The 26786-nt window shown below is 32.8% G+C and overlaps 2 long non-coding RNA genes across 3 annotated transcripts in view; one reads left to right on the forward strand and one right to left on the reverse strand.

Moving 5' to 3' along the window:
* LOC134807489 (uncharacterized) overlaps positions 1–26786 on the reverse strand; it is a 476245-nt gene that overhangs the window by 298408 nt on the left and 151051 nt on the right. The window contains exons 5-6 of the long non-coding RNA XR_010148081.1: positions 23205–23299; positions 16409–16460 (exon numbers count right to left, since the gene is read on the reverse strand). This is a non-coding gene — a long non-coding RNA (uncharacterized LOC134807489). The remainder of the gene's footprint in view (positions 1–16408; positions 16461–23204; positions 23300–26786) is intronic.
* Positions 1–26786, forward strand: part of LOC134807490 (uncharacterized) — a 142891-nt gene that overhangs the window by 47381 nt on the left and 68724 nt on the right. The window lies entirely within an intron of this gene.

The following is a 26786-nucleotide window of genomic DNA, read 5'->3' on the forward strand; positions in this document are numbered from 1 at the left end:
GCTTAGATTTTGACTATGTATCAAAAGTTATCTAAAATAAATGTGGTACTGTAATTTACGTTTTATATTTACATAACTACTACTGATTATGTACATATGGAATAGATAAATTAATCTCATCGCTTGATGAAGGTAAACATAATAAAACTTTTTGCTAATATTAAGGATCATCGTTTCACAGTGCCTTATATTATGCTGAATGATCTAGTAGACAGAGAAACTTTCCAACTTTCCTAACATTTTGCATTTTTCTCTTGTTCGTCTTTTTTGTCAGAATAGAATTATCTGAATTTAACTAAAATGCTATGTCTTATTTTGCTCCTAGGGTGTCGTAGGCTATGTCTACATCAAGACTTGTTAGTGTCAAGAAAAAGATAAGCTCAGTTGGAAAGAAAATTCCCAATGTAAACCTCTTTTTCACTTTGCCATGATTCTAGCCAAGGTGCTTCTCACCTCAGCAGTGACTTCACCTGACATTATTATTTAACTTGCATTTTCCTATTCCTTACATAAGGGAAATCTTCTGGAAACATATTAGATCTCTACATTCCTTTATCTCTAATTCTAAAGGATTATGAGTTGGAAACATTACTTTATTTTCAGTAACTCTTTATGTTGATTTAGTTTTAATCTTTTTGATACGGTTTTAAACTTCCAAAAAGTATAGGAATAATACAAGAAACTCCTATAGGCTTTTTACCTAGACTTATATTCTTTTTATTTTCCTCATTTGCTTTAATGTGAGATAAATTATTATATACTTTTTCTTTTAACACTTTAAATATTTATTCCACTCGTCTGATTTCTCACATGTCCACTGTAATTTTTATGTTATCCTTTATACTAAAAGTTCCTTCTTCTCTCTTCTGGCTTCATTTAAGATTTTATCTTTCTCTCTCTCTGTCTCTCTCTCTCTCTCTCTGTCTCTCGCTCTTTTGAACATGATGGGCTAACGTGTTTTTTTTCGGGGGGAGAAGTATTTTTTCTAGTTAGTGTTTTCTCAGCCTCCTTTTATGTATGGTCCGGTGTTTATCATTAACTTTGGAAAGTACTTAGCCATTATTACTTCAAATATTTTTTCTGCTGTTTTCTTTTTTCTCTTCAGGTAATCCAATTACACATATGTTACATAGCTTGGAACTGCCCCAGCGTTCTTTGATGCTCTGTTTTGTTTTTGTTTTTAATTCTGCTCATAAGCACATCATGAGCATTTTTAATCTTGTTACATTGTTTTTTACTTCTAGTATTTTATTTTGATCTTGCATTTTTTATCTCTCTGCTTACTTTACCTACTTGTTTTTGTTTGTTGCTTAATTTTTTTATTAAAACAACCTATTAATTATAGTTATTTTAAATTATCTAATAATTCCAAAATCTGTGTCATATCCAATTCTAATGATTGTTTTCTCTTCAGACGAGGGATTTTTGTTTCTTTGTTTTATGTGTGTCTCTGTTTTGGTTGGTATATCTTATAATTTTTGGTTGAAATGCAGGGATATGATCAGTTAATAAGAACTGAGATAAGTAGGCCTTTAGTGTTAGGATTTATGTTAACCTGCCTAGAAGTGGATTGTGTTAATATTTGCTATATCTATAGATGCCAGAGGCTTTAAATTACTCTATGGTCTGTTTTTATATTTCTCCTCTTGACTTTATCCTTAACTAAATACTGTTCATCAGAGAGAGTCCATGACATGCCACTTTTTTACCTGTAATCCACTGTTACTCTCATGGGGCCCTGTTGGGGTGGAAAGGGGATTAAAAGGCATTTTATCATCTTCTGATTAAATATCCAACTTTTAGATGATCTGTGTCTCTCAGATCTAACATTCACAATTGTTCGTATTTTTTCACGAGTATAAATTCCTTTTTCCTTGCCATCTACTTATTTCCCTGGCTGAAATATTTGTAGTCTATTTATGACAATCCTGACAGCTGTTTTTTTGTTTTGTTTTTCTTTTTTTCTAATTTCAGTTTCTATTTTGGATTCAGGGGATACATGTACAAGTTTGTTACATGGGTATATTGTGTGATGCTGAGGTTTGGGATATGATTGATCCCATCACCCAGGTAGTGAGCATAGTACCAAAAGAGAATTTTGCAACCCTTTCCACCCTCTCCCTCTCCCCTCTCTACTAGTCCCCAGTATCTCTTGTTCCCATCTTTATGTCCACACATAGCTGAAATTTAGCTCCCACTTTTATAAATGAGAACATGTGATATTTCACTTTCTGCTTCTTCATTAATTCACTTAGAATAATGGCCTCCAACTCCATCCATTTTTGCCACAAAGGCTATAATTTCATTCTTTTTTATCGCTGTGTAGTATTCCCTGTTATATATTTACTACATTTCTTAATGCAATCCACCATCGAAGGGCACTTAGGTTGATTCCATGGCCTTGCTATTTTGAATTGTGCTGCGATGAATATAGGAGTCATGTGTTGTTTTGGTAGACTGATATATTTTCCTTTGGGTGGCTATGTACCCAGTAGTGGAATTACTGGGTTGAATGGTAGTAGTTCTGTTGTAAGTTATTTGAAAAATCTCCAAACTGCTTTCAACAGAGGCTGAACTAATTTACATTCCCACCAACAGTGTATGTATTCCCTTTTGTTTGCAGCCTTGCCAGCCTCTGTTGTTTTTTGGCTTTTTAATAAGAGCCATTCTGAGTGGTGTAAGAGGGTATCTTATTGTGGTTTTGATATGTATTTCTATGATGATTCATGATGTGGGAGCATTTTTACATACGTGGGAACATTTTTACATATGTCTGTTGGCTGTTTGTATGTTTTCTTTTGAGAAGCACCTGACAGTTTTTGACTGTTTTTTTTTCTTCCTTAATGAAACAGAAAGCTGGTGGGAGAGACCTGGAGTAAAACGAATTTCCATTCCTCAACTGGGATAATGCTCTGGCAAAAAAAAATTCTCTGCACATAGTAGTCCTTATTGTGAAGTCTCTGGGTTTATTTCAATGGTTACTCTTCTCCTCTGCTTGCCACAACCAGAAGGGGAATTTTTCCTGGATCTCATTTGTAAGAAATTAGTGAAGTTTCTGTAGGTAAATCCCATGAATGTGATGGGCTCCCCTCTTAAAACTTTAGCCCTCAGGAATTTTACACTCTCATGTTTATTCACACTCAGCCTCCAGCAATTTATCAAAATTACCATTTCTACCAGTTTATGGCTTCTGAGTTCCTACTAGTTTATGGCTTCTACTGCAACTAAGCAGATCTCGTCTGTATCTGTAGATTTAAATGTCCAGGTATTGGAGTAGCAGTTTTTCCTTTTACACCAGTTTTCTGATATTTCCTAGAAAAGTTTTTGACCAGTTCACCCAGCTTTGTCTTGACATAAAGATGAAAATGACAACTTTCAGGCTTTTTACATAGCAGAGATGAAACTGGAACTATCTTCAGCAAAATGTATGTAGTATTTTTATCATCTACTGATAATTTTCTAACACCTTCATTCCTTCCGTATGACTTCACTTTGTCCTTGTTTTATAAGGAAGTGCTTTTCCATTGTTTGCATTTATTTATGTGTTTATTCATTTATTTATATCAGTGTAGGCTAAATGATTTCTTTTTCATTGAATAAGACATAATTTAGTAAATATTTTGATGCTCAAATTGTTCAGATTTGGCCAGTGTAAAGCCCAGCAAGCTGATTCCTGGGAACATCTGAGAAGTCTCCATGATTTTGATACTTGCTTTCTGACACATCACTATGTCTTTGTATCATTTTTTATTCTTCTTATAGGAATTAGTCATTTCTTCAAGGAACTTTAATTGCTTTTAGTGGAAATTGGCATTTAGAAACTGAGATTTGGACTCTTAATGCTTTCGTTAAGCATTCTTTTCCTTTTCTGTATTTATAATTCCCTTTCTCAATAGTAAAAATATCTGGCTCCTGTTGATCAGCCCTTATAATGTTTTCATATTCTAGCAAATATAAATAGAATTTTTATGAAAGCCTTTTTCTGATTTTATAGTTTATTCATCTTAAATAAAGACTGTAAGTGGAATAGTAGGTCTTAGAATATGTGTTTAAGTTCAGAAGAATGTGCCAAATAATGTGTCAGAGGTTCCATCGAAGAAGGTCCCACTAGTAATATATGAGAGTTACTAATCCACATCCTTGCCAACATTTAATGTTGCCAGAATGTAAAGTTTTCCCATTTGAGTATGTCTCATGTGATTTTCATTTGCATATGCCCAGCGATTCATGATATTGAACACTTTTTATATGCACACTGGCCCTTTATTTTGCTTCCTTTGTGAATTGTTTGTTTAAATGTATTGCCAATCCTTTGTTATATATTTATTCTTAGTTTTAATTTATATAGGATATTATATATTCTGAACACATGCTTTGTTCTAATATGTGTTTTATGTTTTTTAACACTGTCATATAATAAAAATATGTTTCTAAATTTGATGTCTAATTTATCATTGTTTCCTTCACGATTTATGTGTGCTAAGTAAGAAATATGCTTCTATTACAGATGTCAAAATAATCTGCTTTTGTCACTTAAAAGCTTTTATGCATCTTTTTCATGTAAGTCTATAATACATTTCTAATTATTTGTGTGTATGTGTGTGTATGTTGTGTGTGTATGTTGTGTATGTTTCTGATGTGAGCCATAAAGATTCATTTTTGTTCCTATGCATATCTACTTTATCCAGCCTCATATCAGAAAGACATTCCTATCTCCCTCCACTGAATTCCTTTAGTGACTTCAAAAATAATCCATTTATCATAAAATGTGAATCAATTTTTGGACTTTCTGTTATGTTTCACTGATCTATTTTTCTAAGTATTGTTTAGAGGAAAACTTATAACTACAAATGCCTATGTTAAAAAAGAATGAAAGAATGATTTCAAATTAATAACCTAAACTTCCATCCCAAGAAAATAGAAAGAATAAACTCTGAATGGCCAGGAGGAAGAAAACAAACAACAAAAAGTTAAGCGGAATAAATAAAATTTTGCATAAGAAAATAATAGAATGAATCAGAAAATTCCAGAGTTGGTTATTTGAAAAGATCAACAATGGTGACAAAACTTTATTTAGACTTACAAAAGAACGTTCAAATTACTAAAAATTAAAAATGAAGGAGAGGATATCATTTCAGAACTTAAAGAAATAAAAATAATTATAAGTAAAACTGTGAGTAACTATATGCCAACATATTAGTTCACCTAGATAAAACTGACTCCTGTCTAGGAATTAAAATGCTATCAAAACCGAGTCAAAAGAAATAGGAAATATGGATAGAACTTTAAAATTAAAGAGATTAAATTGGTGATTTTAAAACTTTTCACGAAGAAAATCCCAGGTCTAGTGGCTTCACTGGTGAATTTTAGAAATAAATTAAGGAATTAAATTCAATTCTATGTAAACTGTTTCAAAAAATAGAAAAGGAGAGAACACTTACCAACTCATTCTGAGATTAATATTAACTTGTTACCAATACCAGACAAATGCATTAACAAAAAGACTACTGACCTATATATAATAGAAATGTAGGTTAAAAAAAAAGGCAAAACAAAACAAATAAAAAATACTTCAAAAATATTAGTACACCTGCAGTCTTAGCTACTCAGGAGGCTGAGGTAAGAGAATTGCTTGGGCCCAGAGGTCAAGGCTGCAGTGAACCATGATGGAGCCACTGCACTCCAGCCTGGGTGACATTGTCAGACCATGTCTCAAAAGGAAAAGTATATATATTATGTATAATATATATTAGGAAATCAAATATATATTTGATATTATATATATTGTATATGTAGTATATGATATATAGTATATTTTTAATATATAAAATAATATATAATCTATATTAGCATATAGATTTACTAATACATATTTATATTATGTTAAATACAATGTATATATTTACTTATATATTGTATATATTTACATATATTAAATATAAAAATCTATAATAGCATATATACTAATAATATATATTTATATAATTGTATATTATATATTAGTATATATACTAATATATTATATTATTAGTGTATATACTAATATATAAATACAGATAAAATACATTAGTATTATATACACAATATATATTAGTAAATCAAATTCAGCAAAATATAAAAATTATTATGTATCATGACCAAGTGGGATCTATCCCAGGAATTTAAGATAGGTTAATACCCAAAATCAAAAAATTCCAGTAGCTGGGATTACAGATATGTGCCATTGCTTCCGTATAATTATTTTATCTTTGTAGTGACAGGGTCTTGCCATGTTGCCCTCGGTGGTCTCCAGCTCTTGGGCTCAAGTGATCCACCATGGCTTCATGGCTTCCCAAAGTGCTGAGACTACAGACCTAAACCACCGCACCCAGCCTTTATTTTATTATTAATATGGTTCAATTTAATTATTAATATGATTCAATTCAGGTCTGTCTTTTTTAAAAAAAAATGTATTTCTTTCTCATTTTTCTCTCATTTGCACCCTCTTTCTCTTAGATTTTTTTTTAGTGTTACATCTGGAAATTATAATATGCATTTTAAGCTTATCATTGACTATTAATGTTTATATTTTACCATATCACATAAAATGGAAAAAGACTGCAATAATATATTTTCATTTACCCCCATTCCTTTGTGCTATTTTTTTATATACAGCTTCTACATATTTTATGAAACCTACAATACATTGTTAGAATTTTTGCTTGAATGAACAAATTTAGGAGAATAAAATTAAGCTAATGAAAATATATTTTTGATATGGTTTGGCTCTGTCTCCACTCCATCTTGAATTGTAGTTCCCATAATCCCCACGTGTCGTGGGAGGGACCCAGTGGGAGGTAATTTAATCATGGGGGTGGTTACCCTCTTGCTGTTCTCAGTGATAGTGAGTTCTCATGAGATCGGATGGTTTTATAAGGGGTTTGTCCCACTTTGCTCAGTACTTCTCCTACCTGCTACATGTGAAGAAGGACGTGCTGCTTCCACTTCTGCCATGATTATAATTTTCCTGAGGCCTCCCCAGCTCTGCAGAACTCTCAGTCAATTAAACCTCTTTCTTTTATAAATTACCCAGTGATTTATTAATAGCAGCGTGAGAATGGACTAGTACAATTATATGTCTACCAACATATATACTATTATCAATATTTTTATTGCTGGTTTAATCTCTTCAGTCCAAACAACTTTCTTTACTATTTTATGTAGTGTATATTTTTTATGATGCTGCCATGACATTTTCACATTACTTAAAGGGGAAAAACATATGCCAACCAGAGTTGTATACTTGGTGAAAACAGTATACAAATATTAAACCAATTTGAAGTCATTTTCAGGTAAACAAAAATTATGGATGTTAACCGTGGGGAGGTTTGTCCAGTAGTATGTATACAATCAGGGACAAAGTGGGGAAATTGCTTAAGCTATATTTGTTTTTCTCTTTGTATACAGCAATAAAAATATCTGGCTCAAAAAAGAGCTTTGCTCAGAGTACAAGGAAAACCTGTTAAGATGGAAGATGGAGGTTGCAATGCAGATAATAAAAAAATTAGTGGTCCCTAAATTAATTTTGTTATTTCTTTATTATTTTATTTTTCATACATATATTTAATTTTAACAATTCAGTATTTTTAAAATTGCTTATTTCATTTAGAAATGCAGACTTCCTACTTCTGTTAAAAAATCTGCAGATCTTACATTAGTCCCTCATATATACTGTTAACACTTAGTGGATCTTGAAATTCCAAGTTCTCTACAGTCATCTCCACTTTATCTTGCCTATTAATGAAATGAATTTTATATTAAGAGTAGGTCTCTGAAGCCATTGAGTTTGATACTCCCATAATGAAAAATGATGCACAAAAATTAATCTTGATCTATATGGAAAAGTAGAAAGGGTGACTGGAGAGCTTTTTAGAAAATTATATGTACTTATGTCCAGGTATTTACATCACCAGGAGGTTCCAGCTTGCAATTGCTCTTCAATCCATCACCTACTTGAACCAACACAATGTCTCTCACCACCTTCCACATCCTTCACACTCTTGCTTTCCTGAAATTTAAGTCCTCATTCATGGGCAATAAATTCAGCGGAGCCAAAATGTATATAATAAATCTTACATTTCTGGACACATTCTTACATAAAGCATGTTATATAAAGGCTGAGATTTTAGAGAAACATTAAGACAACATTTTATTTTTGGCATGTTATAGGCCAAGATAGTTTTGAGGCTGATTTTTAAAAAATAAAATGTAATTCAATTCTTATAAAGGTTAATTTTAAATTAAAGAGAAAAACAATTTGCACATAGGCTTTTATAACATTTTAAAGTTTAGGGATACAATATATTCAATACATCAGTAGGTGGATAGGGATGGGCAGACGGTAGATGATAGCTAGCTAGATAAACTTGGTTTATTCAAGTCATATTACATTCTCTGGGAGGAAGTTAATTAATTTTCCTTATATTTTCTCTTATTCGACCACATGCTATCTCATATCTTTCTGACATCTTGATTTATATTATAATACTCTCAGTAACAATAAAAATAAAGCAGTGATATCTGAAATTGAGATTAAATATAATTATTTTCAGGAAACGTATAATTTATTTTCATTTTCTTATCTCTTCAACTTAATGTGATCTGTTATTCATAAATAATTCTTCAAAATTTCAATAACCATTGAAATCCTATTTACTTTGACTGGAGGGTAGATTTTAGAGTCTACATATTGGCCAGTATAATTATAAAACTTCATGAACTACCTTCCTTTATGGTGGTGTTTTGCAATTTATTTTCTGGTTAAATTCTTAGGTAATATGATTCACTTTTTTTGAGACAGAAATATTTCAACTGGTGATAATGTCACAACTAAAACTCAGTTGCTCATAGATTCAGAAAATAGGCTGTCATTATAGTGTGACTGTCTGAATATTTCAAATAATAAAAAAATTTAGCATGGAACCCACCCACCAAAATATGTTTGAGTACTACAATGTTTGACATGTACAGAGATATTAATAAGATAAAATTTTATAGTATTAACTTAGGTATCTTGGCTCATTAGAAATCTACCTAAAATGAGAAAAAATATTAAAATTCAACTGTAATTTTTAAAAAAATAAATAGCTTTACGGTTCTCATGCTGAATTTATCAATCCATTTTGACATTGGGTTGACACAGCCTTAGGCTGTTTTCTAATTTTTTTCTTATAAAATAAGCAATGCTGGAGTAGAAGAATATTGCTGGTGTTTTAGATCTATGTACAAAGATAAATTACTTCATACACTTGGATGCATTTTCTTCCTCCCCAACACATACACTTCTACAATCTACCCCATGATAACTGTATTGTAAGCTGAGAGGTTAAAATGTAATCGAGAACTGAGCCTTTATATGACATGCTCACAGCAACCTTCATGAAAATTTCATTTGTTAAGAATGACTTACTTAGAGTAATAAAAGACAAAGATATTTTGAAACTATATCCTCTAACATCACCCCATCTTTCAGTGAACCCTTACTGCCAAAGAAAGACTGCAACCAGCTGTAAAATATAGAAAGTTACTTAATCTTAGAAATCTGGGGAGGCTGAGGCGGGCAGATCACGAGGTCAGGAGATAGAGACCATCCCGGCTAACAAGGTGAAACCCCATCTCTACTAAAAATACAAAAAAAATTAGCTGGGCATGGTGGCGGGTGCCTGTAGTCCCAGCTACTCGGGAGGCTGAGGCAGGAGAATGGCATGCACCCGGGAGGTGGAGCTTGCAGTGAGCCAAGATCACGCTACTGCACTCCAGCCTGGGCAACAGAGCGAGACTCTGTCTCACAAAAAAAAAAAAAAAAAAAAAAGAAATCTGGATTGTCTTCATTTGGTCTTTCAGAATCTTCATCGAAGCTCATTGCTAGAGTCATTTATTTCTCTAACAATAACCTCACATGTATATGTCTGTAGTCCCGACCACAAACTTGCAACTTGCATATATAAAGACTTTGCCATTTCGAGGCTTGTCACCTCAAACTCGCTATTGCAAAATTCACCTCCTCCACATCATCCCCAAAGCTCATTTGCTTTCCAGCTAACCCAATTCTGTCAATGAAGTTTTTTCCAGGTAACTTTCTAGATTCTCTATCTGGAAAACTTAGAATAATATATGATGCATCCTTCTTTAAAAAATACTTTATGTTCTTTATATCACTGAATCCTGCTAATTATTTCTTTAAAATAAATTCCAGTTTGAACCTTCTTCATGTTTACCAGAGGTTCCAGAAAGATAATCACCATTGTTTCTACCTAGATAATTGCAACATCCTTACGTTTACCTCTTTTCTTCCGTTTTAACTGTGTTTATAATTTATCCAATCTGCTACTATCACAGGCTATCAGAATTTTTTTAAAGTAGTTCACAAAGCTTTAAATAATTATTCCACTCCCCTGCATATTTTAGGAGGAAATCTAATATTTTTCCTGAAAACCTTAAGTAACTGTAAATTATGTAATGCTTACCTCATTGTTATAGTCCTGTCTTAAAGCATGATTTAAATGTATCCAAAAATCAACATGCTATAACAATTTGATAATCATCAACTATTAAAATAAATTACAAATCTCATCATTCATTGTAGGAAATATTTCACCTGCTGTATTTCTAAAAAAATCATAGAAAATTTTTTTTCTGAGTGTTGTATGGTCCTAATAAACATCTCTGTCCAGTTTGACTAAATATAAAATATTAGCTTTTCTTTGCTTGAATATTCTAAATATATTATCTCATTGTCTTATGGTATTAAGCATTGTCAAAAAGATTGATGACAAGCTGATTTTCCTTTCTTTGTACATTATGTAACCTGTCTGCCTAAATATCCAAAGATTATTTTTTTCTTTCCCTTTCTACTAAAACACTACTTTTCCTGTGATATGTCAATCTGTGGGTCACTTCGTGTTACTTTATGTATGAACTGTGACACTGCCAAATTTTGTTTACAGTAGATTTTTTTTCAGTTACATTTAAAAATTACATTTCTTTCTGTTGAATTGTTTTGCTTTGTGGGGGGAAAAATCCTATTTTAGTTTGTTCATTTATCATGTCTCATATGCCATATCTAATACTTTAACTCAAATCCATTTGAATTTTTCATTTAAGAATATTAAAATTTCATATTTCCATATTTTATATATCTTATGAAATTATCTATGACTATTTAAAAAAATTTTAATTCTTTTTATATCTCTTTCTTTCAAATACTTTCTTGACCTCATTTCTTATTTTCTTTGACTTGTGATTTAATTTGTTCTTTCACAGCTTCAATTCTTTTAGCACTGATTTTTTTAATTTTACTTTGAGTTCTGGGATACATGTGCAGAACATGCAGATTTGTTACATAGGTATACATGTGCCATGGTGGTTTGCAGTACTCATCAACCCCTCATCTATGTTTTAAGCCCCACATGCATTAGGTATTTCTCCTAATGCTCTCCCTCCCCTTGCCCCACACCCTCCAACAAGCCCCGGTGTGTGATGTTCCCCTCCCTGTGTCCATGTGTTCTCATTGTTCAGCTCCCACTTATGAGTGAGAACATGCAGTGTTGGGTTTTCTGTTCCTGTGTTAGTCTGCTGAGAATGATGGCTTCTAGCTTCATCCACGTCCGTGCAAAGGACATGAACTCATTCTTTTTTTCTTTTTTTTTTTTGGCACTAATTTTAGATCATTTTAAAGTACCAGGATATATTTTTAAATTTGTGAGCAGGTCTTTCTATTATGCTTTTACTCTTTTATGAATGCTATCCTGCTTTTTACTCTCTTTTCTTTATAATTATTTTTTATGGAAACATAATTATTTAAGTACTATTTATTTATTTATTTTTGAGACGAAGTCTCACTCTGTTGCCAGGCTGGAGTGCAGTGGGGCGATCTCGGCTCACTGCAACCTCTGACTCCCTGGTTCAAGCGATTCTCCTGCCTCAGCCTCCAGAGTAGCTGGGATTACAGGTGTGCACCACCATGCCGAGCTAATTTTTGTATTTTCAGTAGAAACGGGGCTTAAACATGTTGGCCAGGCTGGTCTCGACCTCCTGACCTCATGATCCTCCCACCTCGGCCTCCCAAAGTGCTGAGATTACAGGCGAGTATTCCCTTATTTATATATAACACATTTCAGATACTCATTTTTAAGTGAGATTAATGTTTTTGTATTTTTCAAAATGTAATAATGAGCCAGCATAGTTTTTCTAACTCCACTATTCTAGAGCTTTTTTCTTCTGTTATTTTTTAAAATTATCAAACATGTTCACATGCTTTCTGAGATATCATTCCCCTAAACTCTTCTCTTTTCCCCTGTGTCTCTGTCCTGCTCATTTCCATCATATTTCCAACACTTTCTTTGTAACGGAGGGTCTTATCCTGGATGTGAACTTTGGCTTTTTAGGTTCTAGATTTCAAAGGGCTCAGACTGTCCTTCAAACAGTCTCCTTAAAATCACCCATTTGTTTAGGCCTAAAATCCCCCTCTCAGTTTTGGATACTCTTCTCAGTTTAAACTGGGAAGATTCTCTTGGGCGACTTGAGGGTTCATCAGATTCCAGGGCTGCAAGAACCTATTTACTTTTCTTCTGATTCTCCTCTTGCAGTTTCTTATTCCACATGGGTTTTGTAGGTTTGACTACACACACATATTTCAGAGTTTATGAAACCATTTTTTCATGTGATTCTATGTAGATATTTCAATGGGACATTTGGTTTTGCTATATTAATTTATCTATTTTTTTTAATTTAAGAGATTGGGGGAGATTCACAAGGTACCCTAACAATGCATCCATCTATCCAGAATCCCACCCTAGCTTATTTTTTACAATAAATTTTTAGAGATCATGAATTATTTGTCTCTAGAAATCTTTTTGTTTTTGAAAACAATAAACTCTTAAAATTGTATTTATAGTACAGGTTATACTAATTAACTTTGGCTGTTTTTCTCACTTTATAATGATGCAGAATTTCAATATTCCTTATAAAAGCTGACAAAAATACTTGAAGGAGGATTCATCTATATTGTGAATGTTAACCAATGTTTGACTTTCTGTCAACATTAATGTTTGACCCTCTGTAAATCTAACTAAACTTATAAAGCCTAGAATGTGTATGTATACAAAAAACTGTTCAGTTTAACTCTGAAGCTAGCATAATAAAATTGTTATTAGGAATATATTATCAGGATGCATTAACTAAGGACCAAGACAAATGTTACCACTCAGAAATACCATTAAGAGTCAAATGTGCAACCTCCTTCAAATGATGTTATCTCCAAAAATCTTTTCACACATGTTTATCTCAGATTTGTGGTTACTTTCAATGACGATTCATATGCCTTCATTCATTAGATGTTTTTAAGTGTATACTCTGATTATCAACAGAACTGAAATATAATAATACATGAGATTTCCGTAACTGGAAATTTACATTGAATATAACGCCAATCATCACTGTATATAACCCTCATTTTGGGAACAAGTTTTATTTTTATTTCTTATAATCAATTTACATGAAGCCACATAGTCCTCTTAATTTGAACTGGTCTTCTTAATATATGTTTATAATACCATATATACATTCATATTTACACATATAAGGTAGAGCTACTAGATTTACTGCAAAGACATCAGATTTCTTAAAAGCATTTTCATCCAACTCAATTATTAATTATTAATGCAACTTTTTCCTGCTTCTACCCTTGCCAATCTACATTTTAGTCTTAAAAGAGCAGCAGAAGAGGCCTTTTTAAAACTATAAGCAAAAACATGTCACTCTTTTGTTCAAAACCATTCAGTAGTTCCCCATTTCACTCAGAGTCAAAGCAGAAGTCCTCCCTATGGCTCATATTGTATTACAAGATCTGACCCCTCTTCATCTCTAATCTTACATCCCCAAGATGTAAGATTGTCACCAAGATTGTTTAGTCTACCACCAACGCCAGCTTCATGGGCATGCAACCTATGTCCAGTGCTCAAGAGGACCCCAAATTTGTTTGATTCTTTATTGTCACCATCTTTAAATATTTAACACTTTTAACATTTTAATTGTATGTAAATGACATAACCTATTCTCTTGACCACTTTACCATGTCTTGACTATACCAGTCATTCCCCATTTTATCCTTTATAGCAGTTATTCCATTTCCTGGAATGCTGTTTTCTCAGAAAATTGGATGACCACCTTTCTTACCTCTTTACAATTTTTGTCCAAATGTCAGACCTAATCTGTACACCTGTAAAAAACTATAGTTATTCCACCATCATAAGCCCCTTCATATTTCTGATTTCCTCTTACCATGCTTCATATTTTATTTTTCTCTGTAATTCCTAATGCCTTACAATTTATGTCTATACTATTCCTTTGCTTCTTTTTTGTTTCCCTTCATTTGCTTGTCTGTAGACCATAAAAGATAGTGATCTTTGCTTTGTTCACTGACATATATCAATCACCTACACAAGTTCCTGTTATGAGCTCACAAATCTTAGTTGGATAATGATTCTATTCATTCCACTTAACTAGAATGTAGCAACTGTAGCTTCGCTCATATGTATCATGTATTCACAAATTCATAATTTACCATTGAAAAAAACTTGCTACCATTTGGTCACGGTTTCCTGATTTGCATTTTATTGATCAAAAGAATGATACCCATCTAGAAATTAAATCATTTCACTGGACTTGAGAAAAACACTGACCTAAGTTTTATTCAGAAATTTCAATATGCTCACTAGCACTAGGTTTTTTTAATCTCTCATAAATTAAAATCAGAAGACAAGAACTCTAGAACAGACTCATTATAATAATGCTTATATAACATGTAAAAAAATCACAATTTCATGATGCCCTATTCCTTATTTGTGATGTGAGAGGCAATAAATAAAGGTTATGATGAAATTCTATGAGGCCATATTGCCTGGGTTGTATTCAGGCTCTACCACTCTAACTGTGGGATGTTGAAAAGTTATTTACTTTCTATGACATGATTCCTTCGTTACATAGAAATGGGGAAAATAATAGTGCTTCTTTTTTTGAGTTTTGTAAAACCTACATAAGCTCATCAATATAACACATTTGGAACAGGCAAATTCTCAACATTCACTAAACAGGAATATACTAAACACTTTGCAAATACTTGCTAACATTACATGTAAAATGGGAAAATTAATGTTTGTGTATTGTGTACTGCTTTGGTTCTCGTGACACTCAAATATAAAGTTAAAAAGTCAAATTGAAAATTATAAAGAACTATAAAAATATGTATTTCATGATTCAGCTTTCTGCCTATCATATAATAATATTTCTTTTTTTGTTTTTTAAGAAAACAGCTCAGTGACACAATTATAGCTCACTACAGCCTTGAATTCCTGGCCTCAAGCAAACCTCCCGCCTCAGCCTCCCGGGCAGCTGGGATTACAAGTGCCAGTCACCTCACCCAGCATGTTTTTTAAGAAGTGATTTTGACATATAAAAGACAGTTTTTACTACATATTTTTTTTTCCTTTCTCTATTCCACCATGTTTGTCTCTAAGATGATGAGTACATCTTGTGTATTGCTATCCAGACATTAGAAAGATAAGAAATTATCAAGCCTGTAGGGTTCATGTGAACTATGTGGTAATGAATAAAGTCTTTCTGAGAAACATGAATGGAGGAAAAGAGACTATTATTTCAGGACTGATATTTGAAAACCAACACAAACTTTACAGGTAAACAATGGTTCCAAGTTCACTGACAATTTCTATTTCCTAGAGTAAGCAGCAGTAAACAGGACTAGCCTAAAGAAGGAACAGAGGAGTATTTGTTAGAATTGTTAATGAGAAGGGTCATTTAAATTATTGTTATACAATGATTTTATTCGTATAGACCATTTAATTTCAAGAAACTTTGCACTTTAATCTCTTAGTTCTTTCTGTGCACTTCTAATGTGCATCATCAAGCACTTAATTGCATTTCAGTTACATGCCTTCTATGGATCTAGAGACTTTTTCTTTTAACCTGCTCAATCTTGTGATACATTGACTGACAATTGAGCATAGAGTTTAAAAAATATATATTTTTTTCAACAAAGAACTCTTCTGTAACTCTGGAAGCCTGTGTAAACTGATAGCTTACAAGTAGCAGAGCAAAGACTCAAAATGAAATTTTATCCAGAGCTCACTCACATTTCCAAAATCAGGTTACTGACAGAAATATTCTCTCATTTCCTAGGGACCAAGAAATGTCTCAGTTTGCTAAACAACCTTATGGTATGCATGAGGGTACTAAAGAAATCTGATTCCAACCCTAAGGCCGGCTTAATTCACAGCTGCTGAATAGTTGATATCGGATTGGCCCTAAACAGAAAGCTACTTGGAAACTAAACTATGAAAATATTCTAATGTACCTGCATAGATCCAGATTTCACAATTGAAGAAGAAGTCAAGCAGAAATTCAAACTGTAAACAAAGCCAGAACAAATGGTCATTTTTTTTGTCTAGGCACCTCCCTAGAGAACAAGGGACATATATTTCTCTTCAATATGTCTCCACTCAACTTCATGGCAAACATGCAAATTGGTTTTAATATAATTTGTTTTCACCATTAAGAAGGTATATATCAATGGGAAACATTTTATTTTTCCAGATTTAAATTATTTGATCTGTGAAAGAATGATGATGGATAATTTTTCTACTGTATGAAGTATACTAGAGATCTCATTCCAGATCTATCAAAAAGGAATCTTTATTTGGAAAAAAAAATGCATTAAAAAAGAAAAAAGTTACAATTCTTCAGAAAAGTTATCAAGATTTATATTACTGGATTTTAAAAAAAATGTAATATATCCTTACAGGAAGAAAATGATGCAACTACCTGACAACAATAATCAATAAGTAAAGGAATAACATTACTAAATTTAAAAATGCTAAAAATTTTTGAGGGAAGCAAAGGGAAAAGTTAGAAGATACATATAGAGATAGGCAGAAAAACAGAGCATGGAGCGATTTTCATTATTGTTGTAGTCAAAGCTTTGGACCACAAGCATTAGAGGAATAACCCTGACTCAAAGGTCATTCTAACCAAGTCACAACTGTATGTTCTACATGGAAGTTTGAGGTCAAAGCTTTGTGCTAAATGCCTGTACTATACCATCTGTGTATCTATGTGAACTTTGGCTAGGGCAAAAACTGGTAAAGGATTCAGGATTCTACTAGCTCTTCAAAGATGCATATAAAGTATAGCATAGTATGATTTCATCTGATTTACAGTCATAGAAAGGGAGGAAAAAGTCATTGTGGGGTTCTGTGCTTTAGTGTATGCAATTTACTTTTACGGGAAGTTGTTTCATTCCAGAACAATCTTGTTTATCATAAATACTGAATCTTGGAACATCACCTATTAATTCTATAATAAATGAGTCACAAGGAATATCAGGCTGAATTTCAACAAATAATTTCAGAATTATATCCATTATAATTTACTCCTGAACTTTTTAGTATAAAAGGAAGCCATAATCATTGAATTAATAATCCAACATAATAATCACTCAATAGGAGGGTTAGGATGGTATTGATGAAAAAGAATCCATGTACTATTAACTATAGTGAAGTTTCATAGCACTTTTAACCTCCTTTGTCTTATTTTTTTTTAGATTTTATATTTTACTTAAACCCAAGTACCTAAATGCTATTAATAGTATGTGGATTATGACAATTCAGAGGCTAATGAAATCGCTGAATAGCTTATATGGCTACCCAGAAGGGATTTGGAGGCAAGATGTACTTTAGGTTGATATTCTATGTAGTAATTTGTATTATAGTGAAATGAGTCTACAAAGTATCTAGTAGACCAGGAAAAAAACAGTGATTTTTTTTTTTTAAAGAATAACATCCTTTTATCTCTTCTTATGCGCTTATCCTCTTAGGTTACTTAGCTTGTCACCACAATAAATAGCTTCTACCTCCTGCTAAGCCATGCTCAGTGGGGGCTTTGTAAGGTCAGAAAACTAAGCAAACAGGAACAGAGGATGAAAGGAAAATAGTTTTATAAAAAGGCAGAAATGTTAGGAAAACATAGAAAAATATATACGGTTAGTCTACAGTAGTATTTTGCAAAGCATGCTGTATGTAACATGAAATCCATAAAATATTTTTATCGTGAGACAATCCATTAAAAAGTGCCATATTCAAAAACTGTGGAAAATCTGCATATGCCAACAGATTCAAAGGTATGTTTGCACATCTAATGCTCTAACTCATGAAGAGAAGAAACTTATTTAACCTTGCTTAGCTATGTGATTCCAAATGTGTTTGATTGTTGAAGTCTTTCTACCACTTAATTCCTATCAAACAGCTGCTTAAATCAGGGTTCTGCAAATCACACTTTGGGAAAACGTGGTTTGGGTTAAATAGTCAAGTGTTGATTGTTCCCTTCCAAAATGAAAATTAAAAGAGCTAAATATATTCAAAAGACAAACATTTTATATTTGCTTTTCTCATGCATATATTCATTCTTTTAAAAATTTAAAAATAAAACAACTATCTGTGAGATCATGTCAGTCAAACTGGAGTTCCTGCCACCCTGTTGATTAGATAGTGTTTTAATCCCTTGGATTGAAATTCTTTTAAAAATTACAAGACACCATTTCCTTTTTCTCTCCCAAATATACTGCCAAGGAGGGTACAGCTATAAGAACCCATTGCTCTCACCTTCTTCAAATATCCTACTGGTTTTGTACCCAAGAGAAGGAAGCATGGCTCACTTACAGAATGAGGCAGACAGATGGATTTTCCACCGTTAAAGCCAAGTATCTGAATTCTACCCTTTAACTCTACCAACAGTGTGAGAAAGTGTTTTGACACCCTTATGATTTCTTCAGAGCAGAAATTTTGGACCTAGTGTGACCTCCAACCATAAATGTCAGATCTCATTTGGAATAAAAAGAGAAGAATTTCCTTCAGTTCCTTTTATAGGAAAAAGAAAAGCAACCTAGCATGATCTAAACAAATAAAAGCCTTAACTTTTGTAGATATATATTCTTCTCTTTTAATTCAGATATTCAGTCTGTTTTCAGAAAAGAGTCCATAAATATTGGTGTATAATATATAGGAGTAAATGTCTGTTTATATCATTGCCTTCATATGAGAAGGCTGCATGTGTGGGATAGTCTTAATGTCAAGGGACTAGATGCAGTTACCTTCCAATAGAAAATATAGCAATATTATATACAAGATTATAATATAATTAGACAATTAGAAATAGACATATGCACAGAATTAAAGATAGAGTATTAATTAGAGTCATTTGAGCTATTTCTAAAGAAAAGGTTAAAATAGGAATAATAAGAGGGACAAAAAACAACAGCATGTTATGCATAGGATATTATATGCATATAATCAAAGATATAAAGAGACTGAAAGTGGTGAAGTATGACACAATGTTCTTATCTGGGTGACTGGGCTAACTGTGATACTGCAATATGATTTTGAGAATACATAAATAGATTGTGAGGAGGGGATGATGAGCTTATTATAGTGCATTTTGTTGTGGAAGTATCCACTAAATGTTTAGATAGCAAAGGGGATGGGAGAGGTGGAGGGAGGTCTGGCCTAAAGCTACAAAACTGGTAATTTTCAGCACATCAGAGATAACTGAAAGCCTGAGAGAGAATTAGATAAGCCGGATAAGCGATAGGTTGGGAGAGATTTAGTGAGAATACCTTAATTTGAAGGGATCCATAGGGAATATTATATCCAACTACATATTATTTTAATATTATATATTATATTAATGTCTTATTTCTCTTTATGTGCCATTTACCTTTTTAAATATGTTTACACTTAAAAAGCAGTCTTGCAGTATATCCAAATAATTTAAATCTTTGTAGAAAAAGAAAACTCCTACCTTTCAAATAGTTTGTCAGTATTACTATTGAACCCACACACCATGAGCATAACCAAAGCCCTACTCTTTTATTTGTCCTTTAATACAAATAGGGAAATTCCAATTTTAAACATAAATAAATCTTCACTTGAGGTGATATTTTATGCAGAATTATTGATGAATTATGTTGAATTGTTCCTATATTAATATGATGTCATCAGTATTATTATTCAGGACACATTCTCTTCCATGTTTCAGGGTAACTGAACTTTAGAATTAGATATAGATGGTATTATTTATTTTAGGAGAGCAATATGGCAAAACAGAGACTGCATGGACTTCGGAATTTGAAAAACTCAACCTCAAATTGTAATTTTTTTTTTTTTTTTTTTGAAACAGGGTCTGGCTCTGTCACCCAGACTGGAGTGCAGTGGTGCAGTCTTGGCTTTCTGTAGCCTCAACCCAGGTTCAAGCAACCCTCCCACTTCAGCTTCCCCAGTAACTGGGACTACTGGCACACACCACCATGCAGAGCTAATTTTTTGGATTTTTTTGTAGAGGATCTCAAATAATTTAGTGTTAGAAAACACACTTCAGCCAGTTGTAGTCCACCTGTCCACACACACACAAAAGTGTAGAGCTTGAAGATAGTTTATGTACAACCCAAAATCAGATATACAATATTTTTTAAGACTGCAGAAGATTCCCTCATTCATTTTTCTGTTCATTTCTCATCCTCAGTTTTCTAATTATTCTGGCTTTCTTAACCATCATTTAGTCAATTCTTGAAATTCACATAAATGGATTTATATAATACATCCTCTTTTGTGTCCCGCTTCTTTTGCTCAACATAATGTTGATAAAATTAATCTACATTATTCTGCATATTAAAATTTTAATATTTTATAGATAAGCAGTATTGATTTTTAATAGGTGGGTAGCATTTATTTTTTATAGGTGGGTATTATATATTTTTTATATGTAAGTAGTTTTTTTTCATAGGTTGGTAGTGTTTCATTGTTTGAGTGTATTACCACTCATCGATTTTCTTATAGGTAGATTTATGGGTTGTTTCCAGTTTGGAAATATGAATAAACCTGTCGTAAATATCATTTCAGATATGACTTTTGAGAATCTATGCACTCATGTCTTTCAGGTATGTAGTAGCAATGGATTTTCTGAGTCAGGATGTAGGCATATGTTTAGCTTTAGTAGATACAAGCAGTTTTCCGAAGTCTTTTAACCAATTTATACAATCACCAAAAGTGAATACAAGTTCTGGTTCCTCTACATCCTTGCCAATAATTAATACTGTAAATCTATTTAATTTTAGCTATTCCATAGGTGAAAAAGTGGTATATCATGGAGGAATCAATTTGTTTCTCCAATGGTAGATAATGTTAAATATTGTTCCATATACTTATTGGAGGTTTGAATATTCTCCTTTATAAAGTTCCAGTTAATGTTAATTTCTTTCATTGGATAATATCTTGATTTCCTCTTTATTCCTGAAGGATATTTTCATTAAATATAGAATCTTGGTTGGTAGTTCTCTTCTTTCTGGCCTTTATGGTTTCTGATGAGAAATCTGTTGCCTATTAGAATTATTTTTGCCTTATTGGTAATGTGTCATTTCTCATTTACAGCTTTCAACGTGTTTTCTTTGTCTTTAGTTTTCAGAAGTTTAACTGTCATGTCTGTTGGTGTAATATTTTTTGTTTTATCCTGTTGAGAGTTTGCTCAATGTATTAGTCAGTGTTCTCTAGAGAATCATAACCAATAAGATAGATGATAGATAGATAAGAGGGGATTATTAAGGGAATTGGCTTAATTGATTATGGAGGCCAAGGAGTCCTGTGAACAGTCATCTGCAAGCTGAAGACCCTGAAATGCTGGTATTACGTATGGCTCAGTCCAAGTCTGAAAGCCTCAGAACCAAGGAAACTAATCATGTAACTCTCGAAGTCAAAAGCCTAAGAACCCGAGGGGCTACTGGTGTAAGTTTTGGAATCCAAAGGCTGGACAGCCTGGATGTACTAGGTTAGCAGAAGAAGGGTATTCCAGCTATAGAATAGAAAGAGAAAGAATTTGCCTTTCCTTGGCCTTTCTATTCTATCAGGACCCTCAGATAATTGGATAGTGCTCATCTACACTGAGGGCAGATCTTTCCTAGCCAGTCCACCAACTCACATGCCAACCTCTTCTGGAAATACCCTCTCAGACCTACCCAGAAATAAGGTTTTTCCCGCTCTCTAAGTATTTCTTAATCCAGTCAGGTTGACAGCTGACACTATCACACTTAGCTTCTTTAGACTAATGTGTTTCTGTTTGTGCCAGACTAGAGACATTTTTAGCCATTATTTTTTAAGTACTATTACAGCCTCACCTTTTTTGTTTCCTTCTTGGACTCTAATAACATGAATGTTAGGATTTTTTTTTTCATTATAACCCCACTGTTCCTGCCCAGTTCTGTCCACTTTTTATTCAGTCTATTTTCTTTCTATTCTCATTAAGTAATTTGTGTTGTTGTATCTTCAAGGTCTTTGTCTCCTTTGTTTCATCCATTATGCTGTTGAAATTATCCATTGAGTTACTAATTTCAATTATTTTATTTCTCAGTTCTATAATTTTTACTTAGTTCTTCTTTATATCTTTAATATCTTTCTACTTCCTTGCCATAGCTTCCTTGCCATAGCTTCCTATTTTTATGTTTCAAGCTATTTTTTGTGGCTTATTTAAGTATTTTTATTATGGCTGCTTTAAAATCTTTGCCAGATAATTCTAACATCTCTGTTATCTCAGTGTCAACATGTATTGATTATCTTTTTAATTCAGTTTGAGATCTTTTTGGTTCTTGGTATGATGTATAATTTTATATGAATACCTAGATATTTTGGGTATTATAAAATGCTGCATCTTACTTAAGCCTGTTTTAGCTCTCTTTCTCTGACATCACTCTGGCAGGGGAAGAGTGGGGCACCCCCTTGTTACTGCCAGAAGGGGAGAGAAATTCGGTTCTACACTTGGCCGACATCTATACTCAAGGAGGGAAGGTACTAATTATTGTGAGATAGTAGGAGTTCTGGCTCACTGCTAGATTTCTACTAATATCTCCCTATCTAGTAGGAGAAGGGGTGCCTTGTTTCTGTATCTCACATGGCCCGTACTTACACTAAGATAGCTGGGGGTGGGAAGCCTTATTGCTACTGAGAAGGCGAAAGCATTGACTCTCCGAGAGACATCTTTTAATACCTTCCCAGTGAGGAAAAGAAAGAGTAACAGCTCATTACTGCAAGGTAGAAGTGAAAATGGAGGCTTACCATTTGGTCTTCGTTAATACCATGTGAGGGTCCTTGTTACCACCTGGAGAGAATGAATGTCTTGGTACCCAACTCAGCCTTCTCTGACATCAGCCCTGTAGGGTAGAGAAGGGAGGTTTATAAACTTCACTACAACCTAGAGACAATGAAAATCTAGGCTCTGAACTCTGCACTTGCTGGCTGGATGAGGGTGGTACCATGGTCTTTCTTAAGGTGTTTTTCTTCAATAAAGAGTTTATTGTATAAAAGTTTCTGTCTTGCTAGATTGCCATTTTTCTGTTCTTTCAGTTAGGAACAGCAGGCATCTGTTAGGACTTTTTAAAAATATGTTTCTGTTGGCATTACCAGGTTACTATCTTAGCCAGCTCGCAGTTTGGAATATGTGAATCAAAAAGAAAATCCAGGAAACTCATCACTACATCATTTCTCCGGTACTGAGGTCCCTAAACTGCCTGATTCTCTCTCTCCACCTTTCAGAATACGTTTTATATATGTCTCAGTTTTTAATTGTACATAGCCAGAGGAATAGGGAAAAATGTGTCTAATCCCAGGCAAAAGTATATATATATATATATATATATACACACACACACACACACACACATACACACACACATATATGTATTTGTGTGTGTGTATATATATACTTTTTTTGTGTGTATATATATATATATATATATATATATATAAAACTTTTCATTATTGGCTCTATAACCACATAACACAACCAAATTTTAAAATTCTAGTGAAATAAATTTCTAAATAAAATATTCACAAATACTTATTTGATACTAAATCGAATAAGTATCATCTTATCAGATATAACCATTCTCTTTTAAGGCTAAGAACAAGGAGCATCTCCTTGGTTATAGCTTAATACTTGCCGTGGCAAAATGTGCATACTTACAAGAGAAATGCAATATATATACATATATAATATATATAATATAAATTATATATGTACATATATGATTTATATATACACATATATATACAAACAGTTGTGTAATAAATTAAATAATAATTATCTTTGAAAAAAGTGGGACTTGGGATCAAACATAAGATTTGAAGAATACAATAAAAATATTAATAATTTCTGATATGGGATGGTGAGTATGTACCCAGGCATATGATGAAAGATCTATAGAGTTTAATGTATTTTTATCATTTCACAAAATAAAAATTATTTGCATATGTGGAATGATGTATACAATACTGAACCATTACATCTGAAAATCCAAGTAAAACAGGTAATTTACAAAGAAAATTTTATTTAATGAAGTTGGCTGAATAAGTAATAAAAATTTGAAGGAAAAAACAATTGGAAATTATGAAAATAGTAAATATATTTTGTCCTAAATTAGAATACACTGAGGTTATTTTATTCTGAGTTCTGAAATGCCTTCAGAAAGTAGTTTCCATTATTTACACTATTTGAGAGCACAAGAAAAGTTGTGAAACTTTTTAACTTTTCATTATTGGCTCTATAACCACATAACACAACCAAATTTTAAAATTCTAGTGAAATAAATTTCTAAATAAAATATTCACAAATATAATTCACCAGTGTTTTGAAAATAAAATATATCATGACAAAAGTAATATTCAACCCTGAGAAGACAACACATATTAAATTCCCTAAGAATTAAATTTTTGGTAGTCATTCTAAGTTGTCAAAATATTGTAATAAAGCATAAATTTATAAAAGAAAATATCAAACTCTTAATATGACAGGACTAATTTACCCACCATGGAAGATAACTGTTCTTAGTGGAGAGTTAAGAAATAATGTATTAAAGACAGAAAAATGTGTGAATAGTTGCATCTAGGTGAACTGTAGCCTAAGTGCACAATATAGGGTAAACAATTTAGTAAAATGTGGTATACAACCCATATTCTAAGAAAATAAACATTTTATTGACAGAAGCACTGGGAAGAAAATTTGACTTGATGTCTTAAACTTGAGTTATTGTTCTTAATTTCTTAATTCAATGATATTAGAACCTAGACGTTTTTGAATCAGCTACATCTCATTTTTATCCTCTATACATCCTATTGAATGTATTATCCTACTAAAAACAGTTGACCTGGAAACACAAAATTCATGAATACTGAAAGAAAACTGTGATTTTTTTCACTATTTTTAGTTTTGTTTTAAAGAATTTCTTATTGTTTATTGTGTTTGTAAACACATGTACGCATGCATATACACAGAGAGTTGCATTTCTCTTGTAAGTATGCACATTTTGCCATGGCAAGTATTAAGCTATAACCAAAGAGATGCCCCTCATTCTTAGCTTTAAAAGAAAATGGTTATATCTGATAAGATGATACTTACTTGATTTCTTACTTGATCTGTTGGCTGGAACACCTAAAATCAACTCCTCAGTCCTTCTCTTACATGGTCCTCTCTCTAGTTGAGGCAACCTCCAAGACTCTAGACACCAATCTCTGATTCTCCTATTTTCTTGAATTATTCAACTTTATGGTCATCTCCATCCTGACTTTCTAACTATTTGAGCCACATTCGTATCATATGTTAGGATCAATCAAGAACTGCCTAGCCTGAGGGCATTTTGAATAGCAGCATTCTGTATCTGAAAGTTCTATAAAACAGAGACTCAGTATAAAACTGAAGGAAACCTAGACAAGGAAAAATCTTTAAGTTGGTTTACTCCACCAGTTTCTGATGTCCTTCCTCGGTGACACTCCAGAGGATCAAAGCCAGGTCTAGGATTGTAATTCAGAGTTCAGAGGTGGCAGGAATAGGAGTGAAGTGGAGTCAAACTCTCAGCAGAGAGACTTGCCTCACATATAGGAAAATAACAACAAAACTTCTCTAAAAAGTATATTTTTGGTGAGCTATCATGAATCTTCTTTTAGGAAAAAAAATACAGCTTATTTTGTTGAATTTTTTGGTGTTATTTAAAAAATTCCAGCCTCAAGTTCTCTGATTAAAACACCTCCCAACTTGACTCAGGTCAAAACCATTAATTAAGACAAGCATAATCTCTCCTACAATGTGAGCTGAAATTTCCCCAATTATCTTTTAGTAACTCAGCTTCTGGTGACAAATTATTCCATATTAATCAAAACACTTGTATGAACTCTGTAGGTAGAAGGTCACACTGCTTTGCCTCTAAGGAACTTGGATTCCACCTTCAAGATCTCGTGTCAGAGAATGATTCATGACTGACAAGAATCCATGCTGAAGGCTAACCTTAGGGCTCCTGAGACCTGCGGCCCCACCCTTTCTCTTAATGAATGGCGAACAGTCTTCCATCTCTTAAGTCTTGTAGAGCCTGATTCTTCTATCAGTTGTTCTGCTCTTTGTTGTAGTATTAAAATAACGTCAATGACTTCCAGGATTTATTTTACATAGAAATTGCTTCTAATAAAGTTGCTCACCTGTTGCTAATGTTGAATTTGCCTGGTCAAGTCAAGTTGATCATTAGTCCCAGCAAGTGCTACACATGTAGTTCTTGGGACATAGTTAAATTGACCTAAATTCCCATGAAATCGTATACAGTTGATCTCTTATCTTTTACCCAAATTATTTTTAAAAGAAAATTCAACCTGTAT

The sequence above is a fragment of the Pan troglodytes genome, chromosome 10, assembly GCF_028858775.2.
Source record: "Pan troglodytes isolate AG18354 chromosome 10, NHGRI_mPanTro3-v2.0_pri, whole genome shotgun sequence".
NCBI lineage: Eukaryota > Metazoa > Chordata > Mammalia > Primates > Hominidae > Pan > Pan troglodytes.